Below are 25,785 nucleotides of genomic sequence, written 5' to 3' on the forward strand. Positions count from 1 at the left end.
CTTAAAAACCAGGCAGGCAAATCCTCAATTACATGAAAAATCTTACATGATCACACAGCTGTATGATGGAGAGAAACAAGAGAGGAAGGTTGTAAATGAAAATGACAAGCAGTTTAAAGTGAAGGAGAGATGCATAGTAAGACCTTAAGACCACAGTTATGAGAGTTTGTGGGAGATTCCAGAAACAAGGCATGCTCTCTCCAAACAATTTGTTTAGATTTCGGCCTTCTACATTTAAAACAAAAATTGGATAACTTCAAATCAGTGTTAGAGAAAATTCAAACCTGATGTGTCATAATGATATCTTGAGCCCATAAAGTTCTAAAGTCCTACAAGTGACATCATATATTGCATCTAAGCTTAAAAATTAAAGACCAGTATCCTCACTGAAAACAGTGACATTTTGTAAGAAACCTTTATTCAATTTTAACTGAGTGCTTTATACTCTTTGAATCTTTGACATTTTGGTCAATTTCAAAGAGAACGTTTTGTGAAAAAAGTGAGTCCACGACAAATACATTCTAAATAAGTTGGGGAGAGGCCTTGCACAAAAACTTAATTGTAAATTGAGAATCTTTAATATTTAATATACAATTGGAGGCAAATACAATATAAAATGTATACCTTAAATATTTTACCTATTTTACAATATAGAATAGAATACAAGAAATGTAAAAAAAATACAGTAAAAAACAAGCAAACATAAAAGCCAAACATAACATAATTGAGATCATAAAACATGACAATGCTGGGATCATCTTATTAATAAAATCAATTTCCAAATTCCACTAACTGGCAACTCAGTGTAATCCCCTACTGATTGCCTGAGGCAATCTCTGAACTCCACCTTCACCATGTGAAATTTCTTTTATAAATCTTTTATCACATCTTACTGGAGTGATACCTTTCAGTGATCACATGTAGCCTATATTTAATTCCTATGTAACCATAGTGTAAGTCTCACATCTATTAATACAAACTGCATTCCTTATGTCATTTTGAGCAGAGGTTTTCCCACACTGTCTCCACTTAAATTCCTATTTCCAGCAAGGCTGTCTTTGGATTGTACATGAGTGTGTGTGTATGCTAAAGCAGTACAGAGGCAAAAGAAAACTTCATAGAAACATACACATATAGTGTATGAAACACACGTGCGCACACATGCACACACACACACCACACACTACACACCACACACACCACACACGCACATGCACACACAGCATTCAACCCAAGCTGAAGGTGTGGTGACTTAAGAGCAGCACCCAGTCCTGGTCCTCTTTACGTCTCTGCACTCCTCCAGATAGATGGTGGTCCACATTGTAGACTGTTTTAGCACTGGTCTCAAAGCACATCTTCTCAGCAGGCAGGCTGGTCTTTTCCTCCACCATCTTGTACCTCAGTATTCTACTGTAGAGGGCCATGGCATCCTCCAGGTGCACCTGCTTGCGCACGGTGGGGGAGGACGTGAGGATGGGACAGGTCTGGGGCACAGCCTCCTTCTCCTCCTCCTCAGGCTCGGGGACCTGTGCTCAGGGGGCAGTGAGGTCTGCCTTGTTACCCACAATGGCGAAGATGCAGTTGCTGTTGGCAGTGTCTGTCAGGGACAGGAAGCGGTCCTCCAGCTCTGCCAGTTGGTGACGTCATACGTGAGGATGACTGCAGCCGCACCGTGGCATGGAGCCCAGCCCATGGAACTGCTCCCGACCTGATACATATGCACACACGGACACACACACACAAACACACAGGTACACCATTACACACAATTACATACACAGACACACACAAAGATGCATGTGCATAATTACACGCAAGTACATGCACACACACCATGGCACCATTACAACCATATACAGGCAAACACACATACACACACCATTTACACACATAATTACATACACACACACGCACGCACGCATGCACAAAGATGCACGTGCACACACATACGCCATGACACCATTGACACCCACACAGAGACAAAAACACTCACCAATACAAAGTTACATACACGCACACACATGTAACAGATACACATATACATAGATACATAGATATGCGTATACACACAGAGGCATGCACACACACACACGTGCACACATATACACAAACATGGACAGAAGCATGTATACAGTTGAATTAACAGACAGAAAGAGAGAAGCAGAGAGGAATTCATTAGCATGACAGTGTGAGGGTTCAGTTTATATCTCATTGGCCCAAAAACGTTGAGGAAAAAAATGAATCCCGGTAAAAATAGAGGTCTTACCAGGAGCGTTTGAGATCAATGACAAAACCAGTCGCTTCCAGACAACAAAGCATAAATTGTGGCACCAAGCAGTTGAAAGCTGGAGACCTTTTAAAAAAATAAATTAAAAGTTGTATGGCCGTCTCACATGCCTTATAGATTTGTCGATTATGCAACGCAGCAATTTTCAGTTAATCGTGCTGCACGTATAAGAAAATTTTTACGGAGGCAGCGGACGTTTCAGTCATTATTTATTTATTTTTTTAAAGACCCACCACCACCACCCCTCTTCAGAGGACAACTTTATTTTTAATAAGGCAATACATTCATAATAATATACTTATGGATATCCATAAAAGGGGGGGATTGTGTATAGCACAACATACAGAATGTGAAATAAAGAAAACACAAGACAAAACAAAGTGACGAGTAAGACTAGCAGGACTGGGAAGAATAGCACAGGACTGGGAAGACAGGACTAGACAAGACAGTTGACGAACATGAAGAGGCAAGTTATAGAGATTGAGTAAAGTAAGCTATGATTCACATTGGGTGGTCACAGTTTAGGGATGCTGAAAGAGTTTGTCAGATATATTTTGCAAGAGTGTAAGTGACATGTGTCTATGTGTAATTGTGGTAACTGATAGGCAAAATAAGTAAATAAATTTAAAAAAAAAGGGGGGGGGGGTGAATCAAGAGTAGGAAAGTTAGGGGTCAGGGGGTGAGCTGGGGTGGGGGGAGGGGGTGCCAGAAAAAGGGAAGCAGGGGGGTATGTGTCTGGTAATATACACGGCTTGTAGTTATGTTTGGATTGAATTTAGAAAAGTTAGAAATGGGTACCAAATGTCTTCAAAGGCTGATATTTGGTTCTTTTTGTGAGCATTACTTTTTTCCATTGAAATGTATTCTGAAATTAGATTAGTCCAGTGAGTGATGTGACAGGATTTCCTTGATTTCCAGTTTTGGAGGACTACTTTCTTAGCGACAGTTAGAGAAATGAGCAACGGATTCCTGAGTTTTGATGGGATGTGAACTCTGGAGATATCACCAAGGAGACATAGTGTTGAGGATGGTGGGATTCTGTAGCTCAGGATGGTGGAGAGTGTCTCAGTAACCGTGATCCAGAAACACTGAACTGGTTGACAGAGCCAGATGGCGTGAAGATAGTTGTCTGTGATACCTGAAGTGCATTGTGAACAGATATCTGTGTTGGCTAGTCCCATTTTTAACTTTTTACTTTGAGTGATGTGAGTTCTGTGAATGACTTTATATTGTATGAGCTGCAGGTTTGTGTTAGTGGTCATGGAGAAGGTATTCTTACAGATTTGTTCCCAGAAATCAGGGTTGGGAGAGAGGGCTAGGTCAGCTTCCCACTTGGTTGTTGGTATTGTTATTATATTATCTGAGTTGGAGATCAGTATATATAGTTTGGAGGTTAATTTTTTAGAGTTATTGATTTTCATGAGTTCATCAACTAATTGAGAGGGTTGTAATGTGTTGTTGGTTAAACTGGTTTTGTCTTCAATTCTGAATCTAAGTTGTTGATATTGAAGGAACTGGTCTCTCCCAACCCCATATTTCTGTATGAGTGTGTTGAATGATATGAGTTGATGATTCTCAAACAGGCGGTGAAGGTGAAGATTCCCTTTTGTGGGAGAAGTAAATAGGTTTGTTCTGTAACATGAAGTCTGGGTTGTGCCAGAGTGGGGTGAACTTATTTAGTGCTAGTGATGACTTAGTGATTTGATTCGTTTTCCACCAGGCTGTCAGAGTTGTAGAGATAGTAATGAGTTTACAGTAGTTAGATTTTTTGATTGATTGTGGGAGAAAGGGGAGGTCTGCAATTGAGATGTTTGTACATTGGTTTTGTTCTAGTTCCAGCCAGGGGTAATTGTATTTGTGTATTTGGATCCATTTGACTAAGTACTGTAATTGATTTGCGAGGAAGTAGTGAAGGAAGTTTGGTGCCTCGAGCCCGCCATATGATTTTTTATTTTGTAGAGTTGACAGTAAAATTCTGGGTTTTTGGTTTTTCCAGTAAAATTGTGTTGTTAATGAATTGAGTGCTTTAAACCATTTATCTGTAGGGGTAGTGGGGATCATAGAAAATAGGTTAATCTGGGGTAGGGTTTTCATTTTGACTGCGGCAATTCTTCCGATGAGTGTGAGAGGGAGTTTGGTCCAGCATTTGTAGTTGTCTTCAATTTTTCTGAGGAGTGGAGTATAATTGAGGTTAAAGAGCTCTGACAGCCTGGAGGAGATATTAACCCCTAGGTACTTGATGTTGCCAGTGTGAAGAGAGAGGGGAGAGTCCAGAGCTCCAGAATCCTAGGCATCCTCTGAGAGGGGTAATACGACTGATTTATTCCAATTTATAGTGTAATGTGAAATTTTTGAGAATTTATTGATTATATTGAACGTTTCTTGAAGTGATACGTATGGGTTCTGTAAGTAGAGTAGTAGATCATCTGCATATTGACTGATTTTATGTTGTGTGTTGGCTACCTGAATACCTTGGATTTGGCTGTTCTGTCGTATTGCTGTTGCGAGAGGTTCAATGAAAATAGCAAAGAGAGAAGGCGAGAGTGGGCATCCCTGTCTGGTGCCCTGGTGCAGTGTGAAACTTGGTAAAGTGATTCTGTTAGTGTTAATGGTGGCTCTGGGTGATGTGTACAGTGTTGTAATCCAGTGGATGAACGACTCTCCAAAACCAAATTTGTGTAATGTGTTGAATAAAAAGGACCAATTTACCTTGTCAAAAGCTTTTTCTGCATCAAGTGAAATGATAATGGGGGTTTGTTGGGTTTGTTGTGATATATTGATTAGGTTGAAAAGTCTGCGTATATTATCTGTGGCGTGTCTATTTTTTATGAAGCCTGTCTGATCTGGGTGAATGAGCGTGAGGATGACTGTTTCTCTTCTGGTTGCTAGCGCTTTGGTGATAGCTTTCAAGTCGGTATTCATTAGTGAAAGAGGTCGGTAGCTAGAGGGGTGAGTTGGATCTTTGTTTGGGTTTTAATAGTAATGTCATAGCAGCAGTATTCATGTGTGTGGGTATGGTGGAATAGGTTTTTATTTCTGTAATTACTCTGTTGAATAGTGGTGATAATATGTCCCAAAAGTGTCTGTAGAATTCGGCTGGTAATAAATCTGGTCCGGGAGATTTGTTTCTTGGCATGTTGTTGAGAGCTGTGGTGAGTTCACTGAGGTTAAGGGGTGCATCTAGACAATTAATTTGTTCAGCAGTTAGTTTCGGTAAGGTCAGATTGTTAAGGAAAGCATCAAATTCAGATTGTGTGGGTTGGTGAGCAGAGGAGTAAAGATTGCTGTAAAAGTTTCGAAATACATTGTTTATATCTTGCGGGTTCTGAGTGATGGTTCCTGTGGAGTCCAAGATGGATGGGATGACTGATTTCTCTTTTTTGTGTTGGAGTAGATTTGCCAAATATTTACTGTTTATTACTGTATTGAAAACCATTATATTTCAGTTGATCAATTAGAAACTGTGTTTTTTCTGTATGATATCTTCAATTTGTGTTTGGAGTTCTTTTAATTCATTTTGTTTTGCTTCACTGGGATTGCAGGATATTTTGTTTGTTAAGTGTTTGATTCTTTGTTCTATTGTATTTTCCAATTGTTGTTGCTGTTTTTTCCTATGTGAAGAGTATGATATGATTTTTCCTCTGATTACGGCTTTCCCAGTTTCCCATAGCAGTGAGGGTGAGGTGTCTGGAGAGTCATTCATCTCCAGAAAGAATGCCCACTCTCGCCTTATGAATGTTATAAAATTGGGGTCTTCTAGCAGTGAGGTATTGAAGCGCCATCTTGTTGGAGTCTTAACATATGTTCGTGTATTTATAGACAGAGAGACAGGAGCATGATCACTGATCACGATTGGGTGAATTGTTATTTGAAATCTTGGGTATAAGCGAGTTAATGACAATAAATAGGTCGATTCTAGATGAACATTGGTGAACTGATGAGAAGTATGAATATTCCCTTAAAGACGGGTTTCTCATTCTCCAACTATCGTTAAGGCCATAGTCCTCCATATATTGCTTTATTATGTCAGTAGAGTGCCAGCTCCTTGAGTTGCTAGAGTGCTGGAGCGGTCAATTGTGGGGTTAATGATGGTATTGAAGTCTTCGGAATAATTGTCCATTTATATAGAGTTTATCGACTACCAACACTGCACGTATGTTGTTTCCTCAGTTTTCCTTTAATATGGGGTAGAGACCTTTTCGTTGTTCGTTTATCTCCCGTGGGAACTGATCATTCATTCCATAAGTGGTGTTCTTGAGTTCTTTTCCTTTGCTTTTGACCAGTTCTTTTTGTTGATAGTGTTCGAATTTTGCGATGATGGGCCTAGCTTTATTGTGCTCTTGTTGTTTGCCGAGACGGTGATCTCGGTGGAAGGTGATGTTTTGGACAACGACACTGGGCAGTTTGAGTTGAGTTAGCATGAAGTTTTTGATCTGCAGTTCTGGATTGTCGGCTGAAGTTTCTGGAATGCCTGAGAACATGAGGTTATCGCGCATCGAGCGTGTTTGGATGTCTAGAATTGTTTCTTTCATCTGTCTGTTTTCGGCAGTGATGTTTTGCATTTGTTGGGTGAGTGTTGTAACCATGAGTTTGCAGTTCTTGATTGAATTTTTGTAGTGCTTCGATTTGGTTGTGGGCAAATTCAAGACTGTTACGCATATCTTTTAGCTCCTCATGTATTGACACCAACATATCCAGTTTTTTGTTAATGCTCGACAGCACACGAACCTGAACTTCGGTGGTTTGTAGATCAGCCGTGTCCGTTGCGGAGTCTCTTTTTCTCCTCTTGGAGTTGGGTGTGTTTAAGTCCTGGTTAGAGTTCATGCTTGACTGCAGGTGGAAATAGTGATCGTCGATGAAAGTCCGTTATATCCTCCAGAATGTAATCGGTGTGTAGCTTGTTTTGTGTGTTTGGTAGTCGATGAAATGTTGATTTGTCTTAGTACGGAAAAAAAAGTTTAAATCACAGAGTAGTCTTGTCTTGCTGCGCCTGTCAACAGCCGGGCTCCGCCATGTTGGATCTCACCTCTACTCGATTCTCGCGATACTCACACCGTCATCCTCCTGTGTGTGTGTGCGTAACGTTTCAGTCATTATGCTGACGGACAGACCACGCAATATTTTGTGTCAGATTACAGTAGCCGAATCACAATAATGTTAGCTAATGTTCACCAGTTTTGGCTACTACTTGTGTGTGCGCCGTTGTCATCATTACAACAACAAACATTACTACTTGGATAGTACACTTTTCAATTCATTCGAGAATATTTGGGTTAACAACGGGTCTGGTTCTCACCTTATTGATGAATGTGAATTCTAGTCGCCGAGTAAAGCTCCAAATTCCTCCCTCAACGTCAGCTGCCTCCGTAAAATCTTCATATACATGCAGCAAGATTAACTGAAAATCGCTGCGTTGCATAATCGATGCTAACTGGCTGGGGAGCTAACGTTAGCTATCTAGCGATAGATTTGACAAACATAGCTAGTTAGCTAACAGGCTACCTATCTGAACGATTGCTGAAGACTAGCTACTTAAACAGTTTGGCTGCTTCATTCACTCTGACTAAGCCCTGACAACAGCAATGCTTACATCGCCACATAAACTATGGTTAGTTTTATTTCGCTTGCTAGTAATCAAGCTAATGTGGGGATCCACACAGTTATTTTGAGGTATAGATCTACAGAACTAACTAATCAAAGATCATTTTGGAGGTAGCCAGTTTATTATATTTAAGGAAGTCAGCTCGCTAATCAAATGATGGGTTAAAGGATTTATTATGACTGGGCGTGCAGATATCCAGCTAACTGTTGCTACAAAAGATATATTTGTTAAATGGGACAGTCGCATCATTGATGTCATGTTCGAGTTCCGCGCTCGGGCACGGTTAGCGATCACCCTGATGCGGAGTGATCACACTAGTCAAACCAACTGGACTTTGGGGGTCAAACATGCTCGGGCACGGTATGGATCGCCTAGTGTGAGTACACCCTAAAACCTGCATATCTACAGCCTCTGTAAAATCAAACAGAGTAGAACGTTTACCAGTCTGAAAGCACGATTCGACAGGACAAAAAAGTCTTTCAGAAAACAGGGCAGGGCCGTGCGAGCTCTTCATGTGATTGGACGGCATTGAACACCAATGTAAAACCCATCTCAACTGACAAGGGCTGGGTGAGGACGTGACCTGAAGGTCTCTGATGCAGAAATAGAGGACAGAAACCGAGAATCCAGTGGAATGACCCTATCACTTGATATTGTATGTTAACTTCCCACCCTGGCCTGCATGACTGACAAAAAATGTGCATATAGTAACACAGGGAGCTATGTAACGCAGGAGCTTTTTTAAAATGGCGTGGCAGGTGGGTGCAGTGAAATTCAAAGGTAAAAATGTGTTCTTCATACACTGGTCTGGACAAGAGCATCTGTATAGCAAATGTAATGCAAAAACAGAATTGGCGCTAAACCAGGTGGTCTGACTGTAGTCAGGCACGCGGTGAACGTCACCTGTGATGTGCTGCAAACTACGATGAACCTACAGAGTTATCCATTTTTAATAAGCTTTGGTACTCCCAGAAGCCAATACAAACGACAAGTGAAACAAAAAATTTAAATCAGTTCAGTGCGATTATTTCTGGATAACAAAATTCTTGTTCGATATTGTTGCTCTATATTATAGTTCTAGAAATACCAACAGATGCGCATTTTTACCTCCTTCTGAGAAATGCGGGATTAAGGGAGATAATTACCAGCCTTTTATGGAATAAATCACCCCACTGCAGCCTCATTTCTGCTTAGACTATAGAGTTAAGGGGTAAGCGTTGTTAGCTGCAATTTTACACTAGCAAGGTTTCGGCTACACCTCTTGTTGCCCCTTTTCCACCAAGGCAGTTCGAGGGCCGGTTCAGAGCCAGTGCCTAATCTCGAACCAGTTCTTCGCGTTTTGACAGCCAAAGAACCGGCTCTCGGCCAGGTTCTAGAGCAGCACCAACACTTTGCTGGTCTAGACTCTAGAGACCAAAGAACCGCTACGTCGGGGGCTGGGGGCAGGATTATCGTGACCAATAGGGCCAAATAAAACTTTGTGGCTGCCATTTAAAAAAAAAAATAAATCAGAGCTAGTGTAGCGTCTAGTCTGCCTAAAAAGAAGAAAATGAAAAAAGAGTTTTATTTTTCAAATGTTTTGCTTTGTTGCCAGCCAGCTATGTATTTCTTAGCTGTTTAGCGAGCTACTAATTTCTCAAATCAATGTTACGAATGGACAGGATAAATTAGTAGCTATGCTTGCTTGGGTAATGTTAGCTGACCAACAGCTAGCTAACCAGCTACCGTAACCTTGGTAACAGTAGCTACTTTCTAACATTGCCATTGACTCACCTACCAATGTCACTTAACATTTGGCTTCATAAAAGGCTAACATTGTATAAAGTGGAGTGGACAAGTTTGTTTTTTAAAGCACTGTTCTCTTGTTTTTGTTGTTGTTTGTTCCCGCTAGCTTGCAGTGGCAGAGCTGCAAGGGAGCGAAACACTATGCTCGCAAAACACCGCAAATTGTCTGAAATATGTGTGCTATTGCTAAAGCTACAGCATGAGATTGTTTAATTAACAAGGATGGCAGTTTGAATAATTAAGTGGCAAGTAATTCCAAATCTTTCTCTTAAATGTTTCACATTATAGCTTTATTGTGTTACAAAATTCAAATTACAGAATGGAGCTAAATTTAGTTAAATCGATTTAAATTACTGAGAATAAACTTTTAGATTAGGTTGAATGATTCAGGAAGGACTCAGCCAGACATTCCTCCGTTCTCGGCTGAGATGGACGGCATAGCACTGCAATACGTGTCTTTCAGTTTAATTAAAGGCATTAATTAATTAATTGATTAATTAATTAATTAATTGACACAAAAGACAATACTTCGTCTATGATTAAAAAAAAAAATCAAACTCCTCTATTTTGTTTTTCATTTATTTAACAAAAACAGTGATAAAACAGTTTATTCTTCAACATTCAAACAAAAACTTTGAGTATAACAAAGACTTTCTTTGCAGCAAGAGAGAGAGACAGACAGACAGAGAGAGAAAGAGAGAGAGAGAGAGAGAACTGGTGACGGGCAAGTGACTCACAGGAACAATACATACAGAGCCATTCAGATTTGCTCTAATTCTTCCCCTCCCCATTCAAACTTGGCATTTTGTTCTCTTAAGGCCTCACCTTTTCCTTAATGAGTGAGAGATAGAGAAAGTGAGAAAAGAAAAGCGACAGAAAAAGATAAAGACAAAAAAGAGGGAAAGAATGAGTGCGAACCAGGCGAGAGGATTGCCATTTTCACAAGCAGTGAAATTCATCACATAGGTTCAAACAAAAATTTAGAATAAAACAAAGACTTCCTTTACATCTGAAAAACATCCAGGTCTTCTGATTCATTTTTCTACATTTTTAGGTTTATTTAGAAACAGCAGTATGTTTACATTTTTCCCCTTCAGTCGGTTTCTCCGTTGGCTTATCAGTTCTCCCGTCTCTCTCTCTCTCTCAACTCTCTCTGCGTGGACAGAGGAAGCAATGATGCCCAAGTATTTCTCTGCAAGTCTACTTAGGGATGGGAAAGTTTGTTCATGCTCTTTTCACCAGTGTAACGGGTCTTGGTCCCGGAGAATGACCCTTTCCTCTAAGTAGTGACGCATCTCAATGAGCGCATCAGTGCCTGCTGAGCGGTACTGTTGGGCTGACAGAGCTTGAGTGTCAAAATGCGACCATAACCCTCCTTTTGCTGTGGATGTGGCAGAGCTTGGTGTAAGTGCAGAAGACAATGGGGAGACAGAACTTGGCACAGACATGGAGGCAGTGCATGGTGCTTGTGACAGGCTCATGAATTTCTTGCATTTCTGTCAGAATTTGTCTTTTTACATTTTCCACGTTGTCTTGGCTGCAAAACGCAACGTTTTTAAAACGGATGTCTAGGAATGTGCAAGCAGCAAGACTGTGAAACGTCTCAATGCCACGGAATCACCGTTGGCACTGCTGTAACGGTTCTCTGGAAAGTGTGTTTCCTTGACACTCCGTGGCTGCAGCTGCTCTCAGAAGTAGAGAACCAAGAGGGATCACCTTCGACATGGACACATATTTTGCTACAGAAGTTTCTCGTGTTGCCTCTTCGAACGGTCTCAGGGCCTCAATGGTTGGCTGGATCAAGCTCTTCAGTGCTTAAGCAGAGGGCATTCTTTCCAAGTACACAAAGTGCAGTGATGACTGCTTCCCTCTGCTCCTGAAGTCTGTCCAACATATAGAATGCAGAATTCCACCTTGTTTCTACTGACTGAACCAGTTTATGCTCTGCCATGTTCAGCTGCTTCTGTATGTCTGTGAGTTTCTGCGTGGCTTTCGTGCTGTGGTGGAAAAATGATACAATGCTACTGCATTTTTCCAAGAGCTGAACAATTGCAGGGACAGCTTTAATGGCATCTTTGACCAATTTCAACGTACGGGCGAAGCAGGGGTAGTGCATCCACCCAGCGCTGTGTACCGCAGAGACAACATTGGGACCATTGTCTGTGACAACTGCTAGCACCTGAGTTATGCCCCATTCATCTGTGATTCTTTTTAGCTCTAAACTAATGTTGACAGCTGTGTGTTGTTCATGGAAACAACAGGTTTCTAAAAGAAATTCTTCCATTTGCCACTTGTCAACAAAATGACATGTTACAGCCAAATCGGCCTCTGTGGACCTCGATGTCCACATATCTGTGGTCAGAACCACGCTGTTCGCACGCTGTAAAGCTGCCTTTACTTCATTTTAACAGTTTTTGTACATGTCTGTGATCCATTCCATTAGCCGTTTGCGGCTTGGGATTTTATAGCATGGGTCGAGAGTCTTCAAAAGTGCAATGAAACCCCTGTCTAGGCCTAGTTTCACCAAGTAGCCACAGACAGTTAGAATAGGCCTACCTAATGACACATTTTGAATGAAACTACAGCCATTCCAAAATCTCTTAATATCCACCATTAGATAAAATTGATAAAAGTGTGCTAATGATGACTTATAAAAGAGTAATATTCATTGTAGATGGCCTTTTCTCTTCAGATATCGGCAAGACGTGGCTTTAAAACATATTTGCTTTCTTTTTGAAAATGTGTCCTATATAGGCCTATAGCTTCACATAGCCTACATCTAACAGTAGCCTAAAGCATACTGACTGGTTTATATGTAGGCCTAAGATAATTTACACCAATACCATGACTAGGGTTTCATACAATAAATATCCTGCACATCAATATCCTGCTTACATTTTACATGGTTAATAATTCTATTATCACCGGTTACCTGGATAATTCCTGCCTTTCTGAAGCGCCTCTGCTAAAGAACTTTGCCTCAATGAAGTGGGGGTATCTGTCTGCATTTTCTCCACCTCTCGTCATTTCTCCTGTAACTGGTCATGCTTTTTGGGTGGCAATTTTTTAAACGTTTCATGAGATTTGTGGTATTGCCACAATATCTGACCGTTTTGTCACATTTGCTACATTTTGAATCATTGCTATTTAGCATATCAAAATAACTCCACACGAGGCTCCGTTTACATTCTGCCATTCTGCAACCAGCACTGGGGCTGAGTGACTGAGTCTGTTTCTGTGTGTGCCTTATTACAGACGTTGTTGGGAGCTGAGTGAGAAAGCGGAAGGAAAAGTAGTTCCTATCCAAACTAACCGTTCAAAAAAATGAGCAAAAATACTATTAAATTAAATTAATGAAATCAGACGTTTAATGCATTACCTGTTATCGATTTTTTAATATGAGGATTGATCCTTAAAACTGACCCATCAGGATTGAAATATCGATACTTTGGTATCGATCCACCCATCCCTAGTACTTATACCTAGCTAGTACTTGCTGTGAACTCATCACGTTTCAAAATGGTGCTACATTATAGGAAATAAGATGGTGCTAAAAGTAATATAAGGCTGGATTTTGTGATTTACACACACAGCTCAGTAACTGAAAAACACTTGTGATGAAAAAAATTACTTGCATGCCCTGAAAACACTCTTTGGCACAGATTTCTTCAAAACGCTGACGAATCTTTATGAATTTTCGCGGGAGACCATGGCTAGGAAATGTGGTAATGTGGCGAGAAGCACACACTGCTTGACCTTGTATAAAACATAAAAAGCCTGTGTTACATTTTGCCCCGTGTTAGGTTGTTCCCCGCACTTCCCTACGTCAGGGTTGTCATGGTTTCAGCGTCCTTGAATCACGGGTAGTTAACGGCTAGGCTACGTTCAACGTTTGGCTGAACTACTTGTTTTATGTTAGTTCTGTTAGTAATGTCCAATACGAACTGAATTAGACAAACCACATGGAGCATTTTGTTATTAAATGTGCTCGAACAGAGGACTTTTTATCGACACCTGTGGGGGAACATGAAGAACAGGAATCCGCCTCTTCCACCTGCCAGGGGGAAGAAAATGAGCAAGGCCTAGACGATGAGATGGAGCTGGCGGAGAAGGCCCCGACAGTTGAGGTCACTAGCCATGTTAAACATTGCAGTGCTACTGACATTAGCAAAACACCTGGGGATGGACCTCGGCACCCAGTCCGCAAAAATGACCCTTCATGGCTAATTGGTAACGAGCAAAGATCTTTTAATGCTGCCTGGTTTGAAACATACAGCTGGCTTGAATATTCAGTTGAGATGGACTCAGCTTTCTGCTTTGCCTGCAGACATTTTTTGGGTGGCGTTTTCATTCTGAGCCTGCATTTACAAATGGAATAAAAAAATTGGAAAATGCAACAACTGCTTTTAAAAAGCACAATGGGAGTGTGGCAGGTTAGCCATGGAGGCATGGGCTGAATTTAAACTGGCAACGAAAGATGGATCGAGGACTAGAGCTGTGGTTATGTCCCTACGTTATACTGCATGTCAAGGCATAGCTCAGCGAGGTCACCGGGAGGATGAGGGTTCAGAAAATAAAGGAAACTTTGTGGAGCTGCTAAACTTAATTGCTGAATTTGACATCAATTTGAGACAGTAGCAAAGAAATTGGCGGACAATCCTAGAAATGCCAAATACACACACAAAGATGTTCAAAATGAAATTATACAAATAATGGCAGATATGGTCAGACGTGAAATAAGTGAAGAAATTAGGGATACGGAACATTTCACCCTAATGGTTAATGAAACAAAGGATATCAGCAAAAGTGAGCAAATTTCCATTGTTGTGCGGTATTTAAGAGGCGAAGAAGTGCGTGAGGAATTCCCGCATTTCATGCACGCAGATGGCCTGGATGCTGAATCTCTCTTGACAAGCGTGAAACAGACACTCAGCCAGTGTGACATTGATATAAACGTGTGTGGGACAGTGTTACAATGGAGCTGCCATGATGGCCGGGTGCAAGAACAGGGTACAGGAGAAACTAAAGAAAGAGGTGCCAGACGCGTTGTACGTTCATTGCCATGCGCACCGATTAAACCTTGTTTTGGTTGATGTGGTCAGCAACGTTGAAGGAGCAGCAGATTTCTTTGAGACAGTACGGATGTTGTACAACTTCTTCTCCAACTCTGTTGCTCACGATCTGTTTATTAAGAAACAGAGAGAAATGGAACCCACTGCACAACCAGTCGAACTTAAGAGTCTGTCCGACACACGCTGGGCATGTCAATATGCCTCGTTGGTGGCAATCCGAAAATCACCGTCTCAGTCCAATGCACGCAGGAAAACTGATGCCAGGGCTGTGAGTGGACTTATTATTTTATTATTCCGGGTGACAAAATTCATGTCTGACCAGCTCCAGTCTCCCAGTCTGGAGCTCTCTTTCACCATGGACCTTGCGGACTCTGTCATAGTGACATCAGACAAACGCTCAGATGAATCATGGAGGAACATTCAAGACAGAGCAATGGACCTGTGCGCCAAAGCTGGTGTCAGAGTTGCATATCTGAAGAGAGACAGATGCAGGCTCCGCAGCATCTGCAGGAGTTTGTTGTTGAGGCCGCAATTGAGCGCACACTTGTTACATCCCCAGACACACTGCGCACACATTGTTTCTACCCAGTAATTGACAGACTTGTGGGTGAAATGAAAAGACGTTTCTCAACTGAGGCCAGTGGTGTCCTAACCGGAGTCTCAGTGCTCAGTCCCAAACACACGTCTTTCCTTGACCAGAAATGTCTTCCGCCAATGACCCAGTTCTATGGAGTGACAGAAGAGAATCTGACTGCAGAGCTACACCAGGTTAAGCGTCTGCTAGAGAGGAAGAAAACACAGGGACATGTGGTGAAGGACACAACAGAATTTCTCGCTTTAATGCGACCCTACAAGGATGCATTTTTGGATTTATACAGACTTGTCTGTATTTCTCTGACCCTGCCAGTGACCTCAGCTTTGTACGAACGCAGCTTCTCTTGCCTCTGCCACATCAAAAATTATCTACGGAACAGCAGCTGTGATCTCAGAAACAGCAACCTGGCCCTATTAGCCATAAATACGCAAAGGACGAAGGCTTTGGATGTCCAGGTCATCATCAACAAGTTTGTGTCAAACCACAACAACCGGCGGATAGTGTTTCTTTGAAAACGTCAGTGGTGAGTTATATTTTTGATTACTTGATTTGCGCGCTGTGCTGTGCGCTGTTGCTGCCCTCTCTCGTGTGTCTGTGTAACACATCATGTGATCATGTAGAGTGTGTAGCTTGCAGCGAAGTTGTGTGCCTGACACCGTGAACAGGTTGAAATAGCTTGAATGGTATTGTAATGGATTCGATGCTGACATTGGCTTGAGCCCTGCCACTGTGTGGGTTAGCCCCACTGTCATTTAGCCAAAAAAATACTCTGGCGCTGCCCCTGTCGCGAATTCAAACAAAGCAATCCTTCACAGGATTCTCTGTCTAGATTCCTCTCTTGCTCTCTCAGCCCTCTCAATGTCCTCTTCCAGTTCGACTCTTCTCTTCTCATTCATTGCCATCATAGTTATGTATGCAAGCATAGCCAACAGAAATGCAGCATCCATCTCAGCTCCTTCCATGTTGATCTCATCGTTCTAGTTTGTTTTTCACACCTACTCTGTGTTTATGTTGATGGCATCGAAACTGTCGCAAAACGATTACGTTGCAATTGAAACTGTCGAAGAATGATTACGTCAATACCAAAAGCCAGTGGGTCCTACTGGGGCCTTTACTCTCCTAATGGAGACACAACGGCTGAAAGGACTGAGGAGGGGGTCGGCCCTGTAAATGGCCCGGCCCCATAAAACTACCCCAGCCCCGTTCCAATGGAAACACACCAAATTAGACCCTCCATTTGAGTCCCAAAACACAAGCTCGCGATCACCGGCTACTTTCCCATCACCGCGACGTTCAACTGCTGTGAGTGAGAGGGATGTCAGGCGCCCCAGCTGAGACAGTATATATTTCCACATTTTAACAGTGCAATTAAAAAGTATAAATATAGTACAAGAATGTGCTGACAAAATGTATTTTGCAGTTCGCCTTTATTGATAGCCTACTGTAAGATTTTGGTCCAGATCCCTAAACCAGCTCACTCAGTGCAACATAAGATAGCACAGATCCTCTCACTTAAGGTATGGAAATACCTGTATTCATTTGTCAAGATGGCCTTTTTGTAACCACAGTTCTGCTCACAGACTTCAATTGTCACTTTGGCCGCAGCTGGGCATTGCAGCAATTGGCACTTCTAAAGAAACCAGTGATGGGTGAATGAGAACAGTTGTTGCTAGGGAAGATAATGTAATTACCAGACCTCCTGCTCCTGTATTTCACCACCTGTATGCTAATTATTGTCGATCCTGATCAAAGCTCTGTATCAGTATAAAGAATGCTTTTGCTGAGTGCTCAGGGTTCAGATTGACTCCGCTGAACCCAGAGTGCATTTTCACGTATTTCTGACAACTGCCGTTCCTGTAAATAAAGAAGTCTTTTCTGCGAAGATCGGAATTGCACCTTGTTTTTCCTTACACTATGTTTAGCATTTAAAAAAAAAAAACAATATCTGAATCCCAAAATTGAAAACCGAATACCTACCCAACAAACGAATATCCGAATAGTGGAATATTCAGGTCCAGCCCTATTGAAAGTAATGATAGATTTAAAGGTAGTGTATGGGCTTCCCCTGTTTCCAGCTCACCAGCCACCACTGCTAGCTTGGTGCTAGTGGGAATGCGGAGACATATACAGATATACAGATGTATACAGTGACATAATGACGTGGCTTTATGGTGGCTCTCTAGCCCGTGGAAAAGCAAACCGGCTCTTAGAAGGTTTACAAGTTGAAGCAACTTCGAACTGGCACTTGCATCAACCCAGGACTAGCACCTAGTTCGCGTTGGTGGAAAAGAGACCTGTGTGGTTGGACTTTTGACTGGGTTACCTTCACAGCAGACACACTTCAGCCTGAGTGGTTGCCCATCTCCTGGGTTCCTTTCTAACATGATAGTGAACATTTAAAAAGAATGGGCTCTGCTATAATATTATCACAACATACCTTAAAAACAGGATAAGCACTCAGCTACAACAACTGAGCGCAATGCCTCTAACATCTACAGAGTAACCTGCACCATTATGCTATAAGAAAACAATTAGGAGTGTAGAAGCCGGTATATTGGGCTTATCAAGTGGGCCAGGTTTCAGGTTAGATAGATAATACTTTATTGATGTGAAAAGGAAATTGCCTTGCCAACAGTCAAGTTTGTTGGGAACAGTAGTACACAACCTAAAATAAACATAAAACATAGGACAATGAGGACAATAAACAGAACAATAGAACAATAAATACAGCAACTGCAAACTGCACCATTAAAATGACAGTTGCAGAATTCTGGTGATGATCGTAGTGTGCTTCTTGCACGTATTGCACGAGTGTTGCAAGGGGCGATCAAATGGTGATATACCCACGGCAGAAGGGGGAGGATTTGAACTTTCATCACCGCTGGTAGGAACCATCGCCTGTGACACTCCGTGGAGCACTTTTGAGGGATGAGTCTGTAGCTGAAGGTGTTCCCCTTGTGCAATGGAGGGGGTGATCAGGATTGTCTATTATACTCAGCAGCTTGTCAAGCATCCTCCTCTCAGAGACCTCCACTAGAGAATCCAGCCCTGCTCCCAGGATGGCACCAGCCCTCCTTAGGAGTTTGTTGATCCTGTTGGCATAAGCTGTTTTCATGCTGCTGTCCCAGCACTCAGCATAGAAGTTTGCACTGGCCAACAGTGTGATGGAAAATGTGCGTAATTTTCCCGCAGACATTAAAGGAGAGGAGCCGTCTGAGGAAAAACAGGCAACTCTGTCCCTTGTTGTACAATGCCTCAGTGTTTATGGACCAGTCCAATTTGTTGTCTAGATACACACGGAGGTATTTGTTCTCTCCCACTACCTCCACATTCACCCCTTGGATGGACACAGGGGTCAGGGGTGATCTGCATCTCCTGAAGTCCACCACCAACTCCTTTGTCTTTTTTGTGTTGAGCTGAAAGTGATTCAGCCCACACCATTCAACAAATTTGTTCACTACGTTCCTGTATTCTGCTTCCTCCCCTCTGGTGATGCAGCCCAAAATTACAGACTCATCTGAGAACTTCTGTAGGTGGCAGTTTCCGGAGTTATAGTAAAAGTCAGAAGTGTTGAGGGTGAACAGGAAGGACGACAACACCGTCCCCTGTGGGGTGCCTGTATTACTGACCACAATCTCCGACTTCTGAAGTCAAACATACTGTGGTTAGCCCGTCAGGTACATTTACATTACATTTATTCATTTGGCAGACACTTTTATCCAAAGCAACTTAAAAGTGAGGTATAATACAACACAAGTGAAAAACCATACAAAGTCAACAATATTAGAAGTACTGCATGACAAAGTTCCAAAGGTTGGCCAGGCAAGGTACAAACTAGCAGGTAAAGCTAACAAGTGCGTTAAACCATTACAATTTTTTAAAAAAACGGTAAAATAAATCTACAATTTGAGCATCTCACACTGTTTGTGGACTTTCAGTTAATCACCAGACATTACTAGACAGGCAAGCGCGTCCATTAACAAAGCACCATCCAGCATCCCTCAGCTGCTTCAAGTGTTAGACTTAGCTGCTTAACAGACCCAACAGGCGCTGTTCGGTGGCAGAGCATAGCAGTCGGGAGGGAACATAGGGTTGCAGCAGTGAGTTCAGGTACCAGTTTTGCTGGTCACCCTGTAAGTGAGCATCAAGGCCTTGAACATGACGCGGGCAGCTACAGGGAACCAATGGAGTGAGAGGTAGTCCATAATCCAGGAAACTAGGGGGTATCTACCTGCATCATCACCAGTTTGTTCCCCAGCAGGGCAGGCAGGACAGTGCTGAATGCACAGGAGAAATCAAAGAACATGATCCTCCCTGTGCTGCTTGGCAGATCCAGGTGAGCATAGGAGCGATTTAGCAGATAGATGATGGCATCCTCCACATCCACCTTTGTTTGGTAGGCAAACTGCAGGTTGTCTAGGGATGCCCTCACCGTGGGCTGCAGGTGAGTCAGGACCAGCCTTTCCAGTGTCTTCATAATATGGGAGGTCAGAGCTACTGGACTGTAGTCACTGGAGGTGCTGGTGTGCATCTTCTTTGGTATAGGAACCAGGCAGGATGTCTTCCACATCACAGGGACCCTCTCAAGGCTCAAGCTCAGGTTGAATAATTTCTGAAGAACACCATCGAGACATGCAGCCTTGCCTGGTCTGAGTTTGCTCAGCTCTTTCCCCACCTGTTCTGCGGTGACGGTCAGGGGAGGATAAGAAGAGGAAGGGGGTAGGACAGGAAGGTTGAGAGAGGGAGTCATTGGGGAGCAGGGGGGAGGGTGAACTGAAGCCCCCCTCATCAAACCTGTTGAAGAACTCACTGACCCTGTCCAATCGGTCCTCTGTTTTCAGGCTGCTGGTCTGTTTGTAGTCTGTGATGCCCCTCAGTACACTCCACACCTCCCTCATATTGTTCCGCTGGAGTTTTAGTTCCTGTAGCCATCTTTACCCTGCCATATCTTCTCCTTTAGTTCCTGCTGTGCCCTCTTTACCTCCTCCTTGTCTCCAGTCCTGAAGACTCTCCTCTTCTGGTTCAGAAGGTCTTTGACAACTTCAGAGACCCAGGGTTTACAACCCCTGGCAAAAATTATGGAATCACCACACTTAGAAGATGTTCACCCAGCTTTTTTACTTCATAGCAAATAAACAAGTCACAGATATGACACAAAACAATTTTTGTTAAATAGCTGAACATTCTGGCTTTGTGAAACATACCTCAAACAAATTAATGGCATATATTTTTCCAAATCAAGTAGAGGAAAAAATTATGGAATCACTCAATGTTGAGGAAAAAATGATGGAATCACCTTGTAAAATTTGCATTTCTAAAACAAATACCGGCACACGTATAAAAATGCTAATTAGTCTGCAGTTACAAGAGTTGCCAGGGGTTGTATTATTGGGGAAACAGCAAACAGTCTCTGCTGGGAAGATATTGTCTACACCAGTGGTGGCTGGTGAACTGGAAACAGGGGAGGCTGCAACATTACCTTTAAATCTATCATTACTTTCAACCTGTTCCCCTTTATCCTCCTTGATTAACAATAAAACAAATAATTCACATAATAATTGACACCAATGCGTAAATAGAGTAAATGATTATGCTCACGAAACAGCGCAGATTGTCTGTAGTTTGTGCGCTATTGCGAAAGCTACAGTATGAGGTTGTTTAATTAACAAGGATGGCAATTTGAACAATTAAGTGGTAAGTAATCCCAAAGCTTTCTCTTAAATGTTTCACATTATAGCTTTCTTGTGTTACAAAATTAAAATTACAAAATGGAGCTACGTTTAGTTAGATCAATTTAAATTACTGAGAATAAACTTTTAGGTTAGGTTGAGTGCAATGAACAATAACGTTTAGAACACAGACCTCACAAAAGCTGTGATGTGTCATGAGCATTTAGTGTAATTTAAATCGATAAATGCCATCCTTGTTAACTAAACAATCTCACGCTGCAGCTTTCGCAAGCGCACAAACTACAGACAATCTGCGCTGTTTTGCGAGCATAATCATTTACGCGATTGGTGTCAATTATTCTGTGAATTATTTGTTTTATTGTCAATCAAGGGAAGAAGGTTGAAAAGTAATGATAGGATTAAAGGTAATGTTTCAGCCTCCCCTGTTTCCAGCTCACAAGCCGCACTGGTCTACACAGAAACTGATGTAACGCCGTGACATGATCAGTGAGTCCCCATCAATATCCTCCCCTGGGGGGTTGCAGATCACATCTCACTCTGTGTTTCTTAAACCGAGTTCCAGAGCTTCCATGGCCTCCTGTGACCATCTCCTCATGGTCCTCATGGTCAGAGGCTGCCTCTGAACCAGGGGCTTGTATCGGGGTAGGAGGTGAACCAAGTTGTGGTCAGACCTGCCAAGTGGTGGTAGTATAATGGAACTGTAAGCTTCCTTGACGTTAGCATGCAGCAAGTCCAGTGTCTTTCCATCGCTGGTGGGACAGTCTACAAACTGGGTGAATGCGGGAAGGGTACCTGCTAAGAAGACATGGTTGAAGTCTCCAGATATTGCTATGACCGCACTCGGGTGTCACGTCTGTGGTCTCGCGATGACTGAGAGGATAACATCACTCGTGCACAATGCTTTCGCTGATGACAGAATGTAAACAACCACTACAATGGCATGTGAGAATTCTCTGGGCATATAATATGGGCATATGCATGTATATATATACAAGTCAGGTGCTAGTATACTTTCATTTGAGCCTCGGTTTTAATATGACATTTGAGGGCATTTCAACAAGAAATGACAATATGGTGCAAAGATGTCAGCATAAAGTTCAAGTTAATGGTTTCTAATTTAATTAAGGAATTTAAAATACATGTACATTTAGGAATTTACCAGACACACTTATCCAGAGCAACTTACAAAAGTGCATACAAGACTTAAAAACAATTTTAACAAATTAAACATAAAATAAACCACACAGTACCCAACATAACCCCAAGAAATGCTCTTCCATGTGACAACAGCTCGGCTTAAATGTCTTAAATGTTGTGGTAATAAGCTCACCAAACAATTGTTTCAGCCAGTTCTGAACAATACCTTAAAACATTGTAGCAGCTTAAATGTGTTTAAAACTCAAAGTTGCAGTGATGATGTGTGTGTAAAGGAAATTGCACATTCTGATTCTGGTGAAAGTTAAACTTTCAGAAATAGTCATTATTTGTGCAACTGTAAATCAATTGTCCACTGACAAATTTCATACTTGCACAAAGTAAGGTAGTACACAGAGCAAAAGCACTACCTTTGATCCATTTGATCCATTGATCCAACACATTTAAACTTTCTTTAATGCTTGTTAAACAACAGGGCTGATAGTTCAAAGGGCATTTCCCAAAATAGCCCAAGTATGAAGGAAGAATGCAGAGCATAAGTGTCATCCACATGTCTTCCAAACCACATATGAAAATGCTAAACTTTAGCTTACCTTAGCTTATGCTGGCACACCAGGCTGCCAGTTTCCCCTTTGTAATCTATTACCTGCGCCATACCTCAGTCCTGACTGGACCCCATGCAAAAAAACCACTCAGCTGGGTTAAATTCAGATACCAACCATTGCTCTGACTAAATTTGCAATGCAGTGGACTAAAACTGTTAGCAATGGCATCACTTGCCATGGATAAGCATGTCTACCATGAGCCATAAATCTTGTATTGCAAGGACCCCAGAGTTTAAGATCACAGCATGATAATGGCACTGGAGGTTATTGCACAACATGAAACAATTTGCCTTGCATGAAACAAATTTGCCTTGCAATCTGACCAACAAAACTTTGAATACCTTTCTTTACATATCTGATCTGTTTGAGTAACTAGGTGCACACAGCCAAGATTTACCAATACAATATCTGGGCACAGTAAAAATATACACTCTGGCTCTCATCATTGTGACTGTGGGATTCAGGTAATCCCATTAAAATCTAAGGCACCCAGTCACTTAAGGGAGACATTCTAGGACTTGCAAAGAATCCCCCTGCATTCTGCATTCTTCAGGGATGTGAAGGAGAAATTCATACACGCGAGCTGAGGGGGAAGCTAACACACATGAAAGGGTTGAATTACCTGCTGCCTCCCTCTATAAACCTTCTTGGTTCAAGAAGCAATTTGCGTTTCCCTTCCATGGCAGACATTACCAAGGCCTAATCTCAAAGTAGAAAAAAAAGGCTACTGAAGTCACAAGTTACCTTTAGCTATCAAATTGTGCTACAATGAAGTAGGTAATAAAGATGTAATGGTTTGGCTGTAATAGTTTAATGTAATGGTTTAATGTAATGGTTTGGTTGTAATGGTTTAACACACTCATGAGCTTTACCTGCTAGTTGGTTCCTTGTCTGGCCAACCTTTGGAACTTTGTCATGCAGTACTTCTAATATTGTTGACTCTGTATGGTTTTTCGCTTGCGTTGTACCTTACTTGTAAGTTGCTTTGGATAAAAGCATCTGCCAAATGAATAGATGCAAATGTAAGTGTAAATGTTGTTGCTTCAGAAACAGAAGCACTGACAATGCATCCAGTTACACTGAAATCTTGAAAGAGGGAAAATTAGGTGTGTTGCGTCAGAATCAATCTAAACCACTGATTCTCAATCCTGCTCCGGGGGGGGGGGGCTCCAGGAGTAGGATTGAGGAACACTGATCTAAACGATTCACCTTAACGTTAGCCTAAACGGTCACACATGCTAATTACTATATCCTTTTCGGATTGTTTCCTTTTAAATTGGTGTGAACAATTCAAGCCTGAAGTCTAGTTCGATTGATGGGATATTAGTGTGATTACAAAACATAAAAATGCACACTGAAATTTACTGAGTGAAGCAGATGTTTACCTGCAGTATCCCACGTGGAAATGTTGTATGGTCCCCACTGTTTCAAGAAGACCGCACTTCCGACTGTGCTAATGGTATCTTTAAACTTTCTCTTTGTGTACCTGTGCAGCAAAGTGGTCTTTCCAACATTCATATCCCCCAGGATGACCAATTTAACGCTCGGCTTTGTCATCTCTGCAAAATCGGGCATGGCCCTTTGAATACGCCGCTTAGTTATTCTCAGCGGCAAAGGAGCTAAAACATCGATGTCTATGCTGTAGTTTATCCAAAGCGACTTACATAGGTTACAGTTCTTTAATATGTTATCCATTTATACATTTGTACCTTGCCCAAGGGGCCTGCCGCCCCTGTATCTAAATTCAGCAGACTATCCAACATGGCTCATGAGCTTTCCTTGCACAGATAAACATGCAAAAACGACAGGTATTGAACCCACCAACAAAAATAAAAAGCTAGACCAAGTGTATCAACTTGCTTAAACTACAACACACGCGCCTGCCGATACACTGACTGAACTTCACTCCGCGATTCAGGTTGATAGAAGTAAACTCTAATGTTGGTGACGAAACCGGAAGCCTGTGAAGGGGAAAACGCAGGAAGGTGGCAGTTTTTCTTTGTGTTTAATGACAGAAATTTGGAGTTTCATATAAAATGGTGTTGTATAGTATTTGGTGTGAAAATAAAGCCATTTAGTCTTACCTTTCGTTAATGGGATTTTTTTAATGTTCATACCATCAAATTTACTGTTCAAAACGCCCTGTTTGGAAATTAAGTAAATGAAAGAGGCAGTTACCAGCAGTTAACAATACAGTCGCGCTGATTTGCTGTAATTATGTGTTTGAACCCATTTAAATTGGTTTTAGAGTTAAGAACTCGTTTGTTAGGGATACTTTTTTGCTCGTGGTTTTGAAATATAAACGTGGCAGCTTCTTTTCGAAGCATGTGACATTTGTAGGCTGTGTTGTCATTTTCACGCTGTCCTTACCCCGTTAAAGGTGATGCACACCTAAATAAGTTAACCGAGTTAGCTGTCATAAATGTAATACTTTACTACTGAGTTCATGTTCAGGAGGCATCTGGGAAAGGACTGTCTACATGTTTAATTCACTCTGACCAAGTTAATGGAAACTGTCTCGGAGCTGTAGCTAGGTGTGTTAATGGAGAAGCAAGGTTATGAGAACCATTGCAATTACTCACTAATCGTTTTCCCAATACCGAGTTGAACAGCTGAAATAATGTATGTGTGGATTAACACAACAATAGGGTCATATTTGGTTTGTATAGAATTTTCGAAAATGTCTTGCGCCTGTGCTAAGTAAGAACTAGTAATTTTCCAGCAACATGACAGTTTTTCACTGAAGGTAGCGACAATGACAGACGGGCCTGTGCATTACCTCGCTAGCTACCTCTGATCAGATTCACGAGAGAACGGTATCGTTTCTGATCATCTTCAGCGTGATTTTATTCGAGAAAACCGAACTGCAGTTGCAGTGCTGATGCATTGGAGAATAACGTGACTCACATTTGTAACATCAGGTCAATTCAGACGAATCAGGTGTTAGCGAGAGGGAAATAACCTTTGAACTGCAATGACAGCTGTGATTGGCCG

General features: G+C 41.8%; 1 pseudogene; it reads right to left on the bottom strand.

The window, feature by feature from the left end:
* Positions 1-1,226: 1,226 nt before the first annotated feature.
* Positions 1,227-24,366, bottom strand: LOC118789160 (annotated as a pseudogene).
* Between the last annotated feature and the right edge of the window lie 1,419 nt (positions 24,367-25,785).

The sequence above is a fragment of the Megalops cyprinoides genome, chromosome 14, assembly GCF_013368585.1.
Source record: "Megalops cyprinoides isolate fMegCyp1 chromosome 14, fMegCyp1.pri, whole genome shotgun sequence".
Lineage (NCBI taxonomy): Eukaryota > Metazoa > Chordata > Actinopteri > Elopiformes > Megalopidae > Megalops > Megalops cyprinoides.